General features: G+C 40.8%; 1 protein-coding gene across 2 annotated transcripts in view; it reads right to left on the bottom strand.

Annotated features, from left to right (window-relative positions):
• The window catches only part of SLC22A16 (solute carrier family 22 member 16), a 47,768-nt gene that overhangs the window by 21,936 nt on the left and 12,938 nt on the right, over positions 1-12,894 (bottom strand). Inside the window, exon 2 of one of the 2 annotated variants that reach the window (XM_030556121.1) lies at positions 5-56. The exons of the other annotated variant lie outside the window; for it this stretch is intronic. The gene's annotated coding sequence lies outside the window, so the exon portion shown is untranslated. The remainder of the gene's footprint in view (positions 1-4; positions 57-12,894) is intronic. 2 annotated transcript variants of the gene reach the window in all.

A 12,894-nucleotide genomic window follows, 5' to 3' on the forward strand; every position in this document is an offset into this window, starting at 1 on the left:
TTACCAATCTTCTGATCCATCCACTATCCTGACTATGCAGACTTCACATTTGGGTTCTGCAAATAGATGACAATAATAATAATGATTATAAAAAAAGATATGATAGCAGAGTTGTTTTTATTAAAACTGAAGTGGCTTGGATAATACTTTGTAAAAAATCCCTTTCCACTTACAAGAACCAGTTGTATCCAGTTTTAATTTAAACTCTCGAAAGATTGAGGGAATGAAAAATGACACAAATTTATATTTAAAGTAAAATTTTTATTGCTTTTTAAAGAGATAGATGCTGTTTTACAGGATAAAAAGAAGAATGTGGAAAGGTTAAGGAGCTGTAATTTATACAGTTTAAAGAAATAAGAAGAAGGGGAAATTTAATAGCACCATACACAGAAACGATAGCAAGGGAAGATTTATTCAAGGTTGCCCAAGGATGCATTACAAGAAGTTAATGACCTCAAACTAAAGAGGGGGACATCAAGATCAGATATAATAAAACATTTTTTAACAGAGCAAGTTGGCATTGGAACAGTCTTTCAAGAAAGGTCATTGAAGTGCCATCACTGGACATGTTCAGAAAGAGATTACATAACACTCTCAAAGGAATAGTTAGGGCAGAGATGAGTTATTGCTGGGATGATCTGGGAACGTGGGTGTGACAGTGCATTCCTGCGTCCACCCTTTTTTCAAGACTATGATAAATTTTGTACAAAGTAGGCCTTCTATGGTATCATCTGAAAACTTATGATGTCCTGATATTTACTGTCCTGGTGAAATGTGTGTGGCAATATTGTATTTAAAGTTACAAGATACTACAGTATGATGTTACTAAGGTCCATATCTGGGGAAGCAGCCACAAACCATTTCCTCAGAGACAAAAGGCAAACTGACACCAAAGTCAGGTGTCAACAAAATCAAATGGGCTATTACCTGTTTAAGTGGCCAGTCTTTGGCAAGAAAAAGGTGAGAGTGAGAAATTTACATTTTGGCAAAGAAACAGATAGAGGTTCCCATCCCCACATACTTTCTGTCTCCTGAACCCCAGCTGGAGAGGATTCTCAAAGAAGAGGAAAAAGATATAAGAATGGGGAACGGATGCCCCAAGGTATCTCTCGCTTCATCTCTATGCACAGCACTTTAAGGAAAAAGGAAGCATCTTTGGACTGGGGAGAGATCTCGGCAGAAAGGAATTCAGCCAGTAAAAACGTGCTAGAACAGTGGTCTTCAACCTTTTTATTCCCCAAATCACTTTTTGAATCTAAGGGCAACCCAGGATCTATTCCACCCCTTCCTCGAGGCCCCACCCCTTCTCCAAAGCTCCACCCACTCCACCCCCCCCCATGTCCATCGCTCACTCACCCCCCCTCTCAATCACTTTCACAGGGCTGGGGCAGGGGTTTGGGGGCGGGCTCTGGGCTAGGGCTAAGGGGTTCGCAGTGTGGGAGGGGGCCTAGTCTGAGCCTAGGGCAGGGGGGTAGAGTGCAAGAGGGGGTGAGGAGTGTAAGCTCTAGGAGGGAGTGTATGTGCAGGAAGGGGCTCTGGGCTGGGGCAGAGTGTTGGGGTGCAGGAGGGGGTACAGGATGCTGGCTCCGGGAGGAGGCTCAGGGTGAAGTTTGGGGTGCAGGAGGGGTTATGGGGTGCTGGCTCTGAGAGGGGATCAGGGCTGAGGCAGGGGTTGGGCTGCAGGAAGGGGTACAGGGTGCTGGCTCTGGGAGGGGGCTCAAGGTCGGGCTTGGGGTGTGGCCTCCTGCCGGGAAGCACTTACCTCCAGCGGCTCCCAGTAGGTGGTATAGCGAGGCTAAGGCAGGCTCCCTGCCTACCCCAGCCCCACACTGCTCCTGGAAGGAGCCAACACACCACTGCAACTCTTGGAGGAGTCTAGGGGCATGTGGCGCCGCACTGCCCCTGCAACACTCCCAGCCAGTGGGAGCTGTGGGGGCGGTGCTTGCAGGCAGGAGCAGCGAATGGAGGGAAACTCCTGCCCTGCCTCCCAGCCATGAGGCTGCAATGGTCACTTCCAGGAGCAGTGTGGGGTTGGGGTGGGCAGGGAGTCTGCCTTAGTGATAGCCATGCTGCGCTGCCAGAGATCGCGAATGACAGGGAGATCCTCTAGGATCGACCAGTCGATTGCAATCAACCTTGGTGACCACTGTGCTAGAACATGTGGTGAGAGAGACTTTTGCTTTGAATTCACTTAGCTTGTTAAGTTAGGTATTACTTGTAATCACTTTAAATCTATCTATCTTTCTGTAGTTAATAAACTTGTTTCATCTACACTGGTGCGCTTGGACTGAAGTGTTTAGAAAACTCCTTTTGATATAACAGGATTTATGCATATTGTAAGAACCTAAGAATGGACATACTGGGGTCAGACCAAAGGTTCATCTAGCCCAGTATCTGTCTTCTGACAGTGGCCAATGCCAGAAGGAATGCCTTGGGTCAAACTTTCTACAGTAGACTTTCTTTGGGTCCATCCACCACTTTTATGACAACAGATGGAATGTGAACCAACATATCCAGATAATATTTGCATGGCTGATGTAAAGGCTTCAACCACCCTTTTTGCATGCAGCACAGGTGAGATCTTCATGACTCAGCATGCCAGATGCGAGATGCCTCTGAAGAGATGGCTCTGAAGTCTGAGAACTGTTCTTACTGATGTTCAGGGGTGAGCCTGGAGATGGGTATATAAGTTGAGTATGATTTGGAATCTTTCTGGAGGTAGATAAACTATCAGTGCTGCATAGTCCAGAATACCCCCAGTGAATTCTATTTTTTGTTGTGGGATCTGTATTGGCATGTCCATGTTTACTTTAAGACCTACTTAGGTAAATGGAAGTAGAATTTGCTGTATGAAGTCTGCTACTTGTTCACACACTTCCTACGATTCAGTCTGGCATGGCCGAATACAAAGCCAGGGGGTTCAGGAGAGTTTGCATTCAGCATGGCTAAGCCATGCCACCACTGTCCATCTTACCATGACTATGCTACTATTTAAAGTAATAGCTCTCATTGAGTCAACACGAGTATGTGTATACGAGACAAGCTGGGAATCACACCCCATATTTCCTAGATGTAGCCTAAATATCCAACTATCTGTTTAAACAAATCTGAAAGTGACCGTAATTTCAAGCTCCAACTTATAGCAATGGATGGTGAGCAGGAACTGAGGGGCAACTGGAATTGTCCCACCCTTTATTCCCTCAGTTGGAAGCACAAGGACGCTCAGGATACAGTACCACGCCCAATGGACACTGCTGCCAAAAGAATCTGTCTTGAATGTATTGGGTACACAGGCACCAACAATGGAATATATATGTGGACAAGCACTTGAAGAAAAATTTGATCTTTAACATCTAACTCAAGGTAGAAATAAGTTTTCAGATAGCCAGGATGCATAAGTAGTCCAAATCATGATTCTATGATTCGATTATCATAAAGCTCTGAATCTAGGTTATTGTTTTTAAATGTTTGCATGACTCATTTTTCATGAACTTTGCAGACTCTCCAGAAAAAGGCTGAGTCCCAGGCATAGGTAAAAGTCAGTGCTATGTCTGCTATGATTTGTAAATGATTGACTTAACTCTATAATTCTGTCACTCTCTTCCTAAGGTACAATGTTAATTTCACATAAGAGAGTTTGTTGTTCACAATCATAGAATCATCATAATGGAGGACTGGAAGGGACCTCGACAGGTCATTGAATCCAGTCCCTTGCACTGAGGCAGCAGGATTAAGCATTATCTAGACCATCTCTAGCAGGTGTTTGTTTAACCTGTTCCTAAAATCCTCCCTAGGTAATTTGTCCAAGTGCTTAACTACCCTTATAGTTAGGAAATGTCTAACCTATATCTCCCTTGCTACAATTTAAGTCCATTACTTCTTGTCCTGTCCTCAACAATTTATCACCCTCTTCTCTATAGCAACCTTTTACGTACTTAAAGAAACTTATCTCAGTCTTCTCTTCTCTAGACTAAACAAGCCCAAGTTTTTCAATCTCTCCTCATAAGTCATGTTTTCTAGACCTCTAATCATTTTCGTTGCTCTCCTCTGGACTTTCTTCAATTTGTCCACATCTTTCTCAAAGTGTGATGCCCAGAACTGGATACAGTACTCCAGTTGAGGCTTTATAAGTGATGAGTGGAATAATTACTTCTTGTGTCTTGCTTACAACACTCCTGCTAATTTAACCCAGAATGATGTTTTTTGTAACAGTATTACATTGTTGAATCATATTTAGATTGTGATCCACACTATTACCCCCAAATCCTTTTCTTCACTATTTCTTCCTATACAGTCATTTCCCATTTTGCATTTGTGCAGTTGATTATTCCTTCCTAAATGTAGTACTTTTGCATTTGCCCTTATTGAATTTCACCCTATTTAATTCAGACCATTTCTCCAGTATGTCAAGATCATTTTGAATCCTATCTTCCAAAGCGGTTGCAACTCCTCCCAGCTTGGTATTGTCCCCAAACTTTATAAATGTACTCTCTGTGTATACTCTAATATGTATCACAAATTGAAAATGACATTACCGTAGCATTAAAAATATGATTTTCACAAACCAAACCAAAGCTACTCTAGCCAAAGTCTGCCATAACTTATCTTCCTGGATATTACATTGACCTCAGAAAAAATGGCATTTTTTGGCTAAGTGATTTATATACAAAAGACAAAATAGATTAATTAGTGAAACACACACACACATTATATTAGGCATACTCACTGTTTCAATTATTAACTTTCAAAAAATAAAAAATTAATTTGAAATAATAGCCACAGATGAACTTAACCATGAATTTCCAAAACATTTTTTTTTTAATTTTAACTTTTTTGTGTCCTGGAATATAACATTATACTACTTACAGAGAGAGAGAGAGAGAGAGAGACAGAGAGAGACTCATAGTAATTGCTATGAAAAAGAGATGTGTCCAAAAAACAACTTTAACTTAGTTCTTGTTTTAAATCTAGATGTCTAACCTTATTGCAGGAATTTTGCATATATTTTGATTTATGTTTATTAATAACCTTCAGTTTTAAAATGTACATTAACTACAATTAAGGAGGGAAAAAGTAGGAAATAACTAACTTCAGTTGCATATACTGATCCATACTTTCAGCCACGTTGAATCCTTTCATGAGGTGTTTGCATATTATTATTTTCTACCTCAATGATTTGCAGTGGGGGACAATTATTTGGGAAGTAGGTTCTGTCAGTCTTATTGTGTCAAATGTAAAAGGCTGGGTCAGACTACTTACGTTATATTCCAAAATGTAGATTTTTAATGAATGCCCAAAGTGAAATGAGTATAAAATGTCCACACAAATGCTTGCTCAAGATACTATATGAAAATATCCTTGGTCTAACTTTTCTATAAATATTTCTGTTAAATTTCTCTCAAAACATCCTTCTTCCATTTAGAGTAAAAGGGACTTTTGGTTTACTGTAACCTTTTTAGAGTCTCTCATGTACCTGTGTTTTATGTCTACATTTGCAACAAAAGCCACTCTCAATCTTGTAGTTTCAGTATCTGGAAAGAAAATTAACGTATTAGATGTCAAGGTAAGGGGCCAAAGCCTCAGCTGCTTTAACTCTGTGTACTTCCACTGAAGTTAAGGGAGCTACAGCAATCTATAACTTAGGGCTGGTCTACACTAGGGGAGGGGATCGATCTAAGATACACAACTTCAGCTACGGAATAACGTAGCTGAAGTTGAAGTATCTTAGATCAAGTTACCTACCATCCTCACAGCATGGGATCGATGTCCGCGGCTCCCCCTGTCGACTCCGCTACTGCTGTTTGCGTTGTAGGAGTTCCGGAGTTGACAGGAGCGCGTTGGGGGATCGCTATATCGTGTCTAGATGAGATGTGATATATCGATCCCTGAGAAATCGATTGCTACCCGTCGATACGGCCAGTAGTGAAGACATACCCTTAGACAAAACGTAGTGTCAGATACTAATATATGATATGATAATATGGCATATTTTGTGAAAGTTTAAAAAAACAGCTTAATTCTGAAAAAAAATGCTGCTCACCACAAAGAGGCTATAAATTTTTTTTTTAAAATCTCTGCAGCTCCATTGTTGTAGCCATGTTGGTCCCGGGATATTACAGAGACAAAGTGGGTTAGGCAATATCTTTTATTGGACCAACTTCTGTTGGTGAGAGAGACAAGTTTTAAAGCTATACAACTCTGCTGCAAGTTCTGTGTTTCTTTCACCAACAGAAGCTGGTGCAATAAAAGATAATACCTCATGCTCCTTATCTCTACAGCTCCATGGCAGAGACCTGCAAGGCTGCCCGGTAATTTGAAAGAGGCTCATACTACTCCACAAGTTTTATGAGAACTAAAATTACTGTTCCTGCTTGTCTTTCCAATCACTTCACTAGTAAATTGCTCATTTTTAGAAAACATGGCGCAGTGAACATTTGACTGGGTAGCTTCAAAGGGAGAAAGAGTAAAATCTTGACTATTCTTGTAATAACCTGTTTCCAGTGACTGTTGTTAACTCCCCTTTTTAAGGAAGTGAAAAATGTACAACATTCTTCCATCTATAAACCAAAAAACTGTAAATACTAAACTTTATTTTTTTGGTGATAAAAAGAGTTTGAATGAGAGACTTAGCAGCAGTATATTGGTTATACTACAGAAATGTAGATTTGGGAGTACCCTCAAGTCTACAATAGACACTACTTTGTTTGACATTGAGTGTCACAAATGGCAGACTTCCTTCCCTCCTCAGACTTTAAAACAGTTGCCAACTGTGCTACATCTCTAGGTGAACCTGATTCACTCCATCAGTGGAACGATCATTTTCAGTGCTGGTTTGCAGCGGGAGAGTGCTGCTTTGTTTGACAACATTTAAACGTGTTAGCTCCTCCAACACAGATGCAGCCTGATTCTTAAAACCGGTGGTGATCAGGAAAGTCCTAGAAATGACATTCTGGGGCCCAGTGAGAGAAAAGACAGTGACAATCTGTGCACAGAATTACATTAATCTAAGAGCAGAGCACTTATTTAGGTGTTTTGTTTTGTTTTTTAACAGTTTATTAACTCCATTCTCTAGGTGGAGAAGAAGAGTTGTGATCCAAATTCTCCACTGATGCTCATATACAGCTTCCATTGAGGTCAATATGAGCCCTACATGCTCATCCCACACTAAAATCTGGTCATTAGTCCACAGCCATCATGAAGGGAAACACCTTAGTTCTGCACTCAGAACACTAATGTGCATCTTGGATAACTCAATTTAAGTCAATTGTGTGTCACACCAGTATTAAAACCTGAGAACAGAATTAAACCCACAGAATTTATAAGCACTGTCTGGAGAAGCTCAAGAGCGTGAGTGCCAAACTCAGGGCAGACTGTCAAGAAGCAGGGCACAAATCACAAACTGGTTGTGAGTTCTATACTTAGATTTCACCAACCAAGTAACAGGTGTGAACTCCTTTAACACTATAGCAGCCTAACCATGGAATCACACAGAGTCCCCTTAGGTACCCTGATCTATCTTTCTATCTAGGCAAACTTGCCTTTGTGGTAGTCCCTTGCACCAAAAATCACAACAATATTCAGGTTACTCCCAGTCACAAAGGACCAGTCACTTACCCAAGGTCAACTGCACCTTAGACCTCACACCAGAGACACCTGTAGCCAATGCTATAATAAACTAGCTAAAGATTTATTAACTACGAAAAAGAAATGAGAGTTAGTTTACTGTCACAAAGTACTTAATCTAATTTATGTAATATTTCTTAGAAAAGCAGAGTGCATTTGCCATCTAATGCCATGCACCCAGAAGAACTCAATGGAAAGGTGGAGAATTCACTTTTAGTGAAAAAGCATGAAACGTACTTCATTAATGCAACTATATCCATAGTGATTTTTTTTATTTTTACTCATCTTCAATCTTTCTACTGCCAATCTGTTAAAATACTGTTCGCAGCTTATACTACTCTAAAAAGAAAACACAGTATAGATTTTAAAACTGGCCCCTCATGCTCTTGAATGACAAGAACTGACCAATCCTGTTTCTGTTGTAAAGGTAAGGCTGCTGACATGCCATTTTCCCTTTTAATATTACTAATGCCAGTAGTTCTGAGCAATCCTGGAGTCTTAAATTCCACCTAATGGGGGGCATCCTGCTCTGCAGGGTGAATTCCACTGAAAAACATTGAATTCCTATAAAAATAATTCTGTCCCTTTCTACAGGAAAGGTGAAATTTTAAGCTAATGAGACCATACACATTTGTACTTAAACCAATAAATTAATGTTTTACATAAACATTTGCTTAATATTAGGAATAATTAACATTTGATTTTTAAAATATATTTAATAGAGAAATATCCTGGCACGAACAAAACATCCCTGCTCCAGAACCACTGACTACTTATTTTCTACCTGAGCAAGCTCAAAATTAGTCAGAACTAATCAGAAATCCTTAAAAGGGCCCTGTATACAAGTCTATATTAATGAAGATCTTTTTTTTGTATTGCCAAAGTGAAGTGCTAGGTGTCTAACCTTACACATCATGTTCTTATCTCTACTGCAGCAACAGCAGCCTGTCCTACTGACTAGCGTGCTCTGTCTAAAGGTGATTTAAGATACACAATGTCCCAGTGAAATGTAACACCAGAGAAGTTAATGCTGGGTACATGTCCTTGGCTGAAAATCATGTATGTGTTGATGAAGTGGGTTGCAGATAAACTTAATAAAAAACAAAAAACTTATCAAGACTGGGTGAAGAGTCAGCTTCTAATGCTGTCCTCATAGCTCATGAAACAACCTGGTATAAGTTTTGTGATAATAAGAAGCAAGCAAGTCAGTCAGCCTCTGATCATTAACTGGCTAACAGAATTCATTAAGAACATCTGAAGTTCTCACTCACAATGATCAACCATATTTTGTGTGACAGATATGGCAATTTCCTGCAGAACCTTTAGGAGATGGTACTGTATAAAGTTTATGTATCATTGTGGGCCAAGATCTCCAGGAATTAAGAACAATGAAGCGTGATTAGGCAAATTTATTCAGGTTATAACCCCTCCAGAGAGGATCACAAATACTAGTTCAAACTGGATTCTCCAGGGATCACAGACAAAAAAAGGACTTCTGGAAAAACAACCTGAGTTTAAACTGTTTCAGCCTCTTCCTTCTGATCCAGAAAACAGACAGGACATTCTGTCCAAGGTGGATCTCAACCCTTAAAAGTTTTGAAGGACTGATCCTCTACCAGAGCCCCTTCTACAGTTAAGGGGTTGGGGTGATCACTGGTAAGCTTATTAGCATGTATGTAGGTTCTTTTATTGTTTTTAAAATGTTTTCCCTGTAATGTTTTCACTTTAAGAATAAACATATTTGTTTGGAAAGAGGTGAGTGGAAACTTGTAACTGGGCAATTACACAGTTTATAGTCTCTTAGGAGAAAGCAAAGCAGGCTTGCTTAGGCAGTCTGACCTGCTAGGGAACTCACAGCATAGACAGGGAATTGTGCATCCTGGAAAAACCCAGTCAGGAGGGAGAAAGACGCAGGTCTCCACCCAAGAGAAGGGATAGCTGAGGAACCGGGAGCCTAGAGTGGATGCCTTTGCTAGACCACAAACTGGAAACACAGGTGCAGTTGCCCTGAACTGTGACACTATGTTGTCAATGTCCTATGCAGAACCTGACCCCGAGTCAGCTTCCAGTCCTCACAATGGACTGGCCAGTCTTTGAAACAGAAAAGCAGATTAGCTCTTATAAGGCCTCAACTGGAGAACTGTGTACAGTTCTTGGTGCCACATTTCAGGAAAGATGTGAACAAGTTTGAGAAAGTCCAGAGGAGAGCAACAAAAATGATTAAAGGTCTAGAAAACATGACCTAGGAGCAAAGATTGAAAACCTGGGTTTGTTTAGTCTGGAGAAGAGAAGACTGAGGCTATGCCTATTGGGGGGAGGGATAGCTCAGTGGTTTGAGCACTGGCCTGCTAAACCCAGGTTTGTGAGTTCAATCCTTGAGGAGGCCATTTGGGGATTGTCCTGCTTTGAGCAGGGGGTTGGACTAGATGATCTCTTGAGGTCCCTTCCAACCCTAATTTTTCAATCAGTAAAATTTTGTCAGTCAGGGGTGTGAAAAAAACCCACACCCCAAACGACAAAAGTTTTACCGTCGAAAAGCACTAGTGTGGACAGTGCTTTGTCGGCGGGATATGCTCTCCCACCAACAAAGCTACCACCCCTCACTGAGGGGGTTTTATTTTGTTGGCAGAAGAGCTCTCTCCTGTAGACAAGTAGTGGCTACACTGCCAACCTTACAGATGCACTGCTGTGCCACTGTAAGATGAGCAGTGTAGGCAAAGCCTTAAGGTGGACATAACAGTTTTCAAGTTGAGAAAAGGTTGTTACAAGGAGGAGGGTGAAAAAATTTTCTCCTTAACCTCTGAGGCAAGGACAAGAAGCAATGGGCTTAAATTGCAGCAAGCGTGGTTTAGGTTGGACATTACGAAAAACTTCCTGTCAGGGTAGTTAAGCACTGAAACAAATTGTCTAGGGAGCTTGTAGAATCTCCATCTTTGGAGGTTTTTAAAAACAGGTTAGACAAACTCCTGTCAGGGATGGTCTAGTTATTATTTAGTCCTGCCTTGAGTGCTGGGGACTGAGCTAGAAGACCTACTGAGGCCGCTTCTAGTCCTACACTTCTGTGATTCACTGGTCAATGAGCTTTGCATGAGTGAGGATTTCAGTATTTGGCCATGCCAAGGCCCTTGGGATTCTGCTGGATGGCCTGCATTAAGAGACGGCAGCATTCAAGACTCTTGGTGGCTGACTGAAAGATAAAGACTGCACAGCTCCATAGGTTAAGCTGACACAGCAACAGGCACAATGGATTTCTTCCTTCAAACACCTCCTCTTATTTGAACATCCTACAAATTTATTGTCAATGCTACTTTGTACATTCTTCAGCAGATTCATGTGAAGTATCTAGATGCTACAGAGAAAGATGAAAGTGCACTCGAGGTCACTGATTGGTATCTCATGGAAGTTACACAGTAACTCTCAGTTTTGTTACCGGACAATGTTTCCTTTAACAAAGTTAATGGACAACCTTGCCTTTAATTATGTTATACATTTTCCAGTTTGTGCATTCACTGCATGAAGCAATCTTTACCTTATACACACATATATCAGCTGACTTTTATAATTGATGGCACAGTTTTTTGTACTAGGCCACCCAAATTATGCAGACTGAGAATCACCACTCAGCAGATCAGGGTAACAAATCTTTACTAAGGAAAAACACTAAAGCAAGCAATGACCAGTTACTTATACATGGGAAGCTCACTGGAACACCACCACATACACTTCCAGGACCAGTCAGCTTTAGCTTCCCTTTATGAGGCTGAGTGTGATGAGGCATACCTCCATACCAATCAGGAGAAGACCAATGAGCTCCTCTGGGCTCAGTCTCTACCAAATAAACATACCTGCAGAGCCTGCTCCAGCTGGATGAAGAAAGGAGAAAAAGGAGATATGGTCACAGAAAGGGGCAGCATCCAGGAGGAAAGCTGCTGTGCTGACTCTTCCTACAGAGTAACTTAGAGGGAAAGCTGACAAGCCTCTGCCACCCACAAAGGCTTACCAAACCCCCAAAAGACCTTTGAAAGGGGGAAAGCATCTGAAGCTGCCTGAGTGTGACCCCCAAGAAAGGCTCTATCTTTCATGACTATTTATAACTTTTGTTTTCTTTTCTTATGAATATGTATTAGCTTCCTGTTTTCCTATCAATTTCCCACTCTGTCAGTACAAGTGTTGTGCTAACTTAAACAGCTTTTTCAGCCCTGTAATTGCTTGTATCTTCAGTTGTCCTCACAAACATGATTAATCTATGTCTCTCCTACACATACACAACACTAACCATGATTACTTTGCAATTTCTTAAGCATGTGCAACACTGCTTATGCTGAGCTCTGACATATTATCAGAATAGACTCAGGCCTGAGTATTCCTTCACTCCCAATACTGTCCTACAGCATCTGCAACATGATGATCTAACTGATAAGCATTTTTATGTCTGTCTGTCAGCTGTTCCGTTACAGAGCCTTAGTAGCACACAAGACATTACCTTACTTCTCTGCCCATACTCCTTGGTAAGGCACATGAACAGATTGATAGGTTTTATTAAGGTAGCTTTGTAGTGAAGTCTTATCAATATGTCATATATAAACACACATTGTTAATAAGCATATTTAAAAGCATCTTCAATATGTTTTCTCTCTCTCTCATTATGTGTAACAGGGGTAGGCAACCTATGGCATGCATGCCGAAGGCGGCACGTGAGCTGAGTTTCAGTGGCACTCACACTGCCCGGGTCCTGGCCACCGGTCCCATGGGCTCTGCATTTTAATTTAAATTTTAAATTAAGCTTTTTAAAATGTTTAAGAACCTTATTTACTTTACATACAACAATAGCTTAGTTATACATTATAGACATAGAAAGAGACCTTCTAAAAACATTTAAAAATATTACTGGCACGCAAAACCATACATCAGAGTGAATAAATGAAGACTCGGCACAGCACTTCTGAAAGGTTGCCGAACCCTGATGAATAATGACTGAACTTCACTTTTATTTCTTTGTAACTTGGCTTGGCAAGAATTAATTTTTTTCTGTAGTTTTGACAGGGAGCAATTTTTATTTTTAAGTATTATTTTTCTATTTGTATCTATTTGAATTTTCTCAGTTGTCCAAAATTATGGGTTTTAAGCATTTTTCCCTACTTTTATCTATTTCAATGTTCACAGTTGTTGGAAAATAAGGGGGTGGTGGGCTTAGGGTTAGGGCAGTGCTGAGAGTGAGACTACAGGGAGCTCCCAGTGTGGTCAAGGGGCCCGAGACACCTGGGTGCAAGG

Source organism: Gopherus evgoodei, chromosome 3 (assembly GCF_007399415.2).
Source record: "Gopherus evgoodei ecotype Sinaloan lineage chromosome 3, rGopEvg1_v1.p, whole genome shotgun sequence".
NCBI classification, from domain to species: domain Eukaryota; kingdom Metazoa; phylum Chordata; order Testudines; family Testudinidae; genus Gopherus; species Gopherus evgoodei.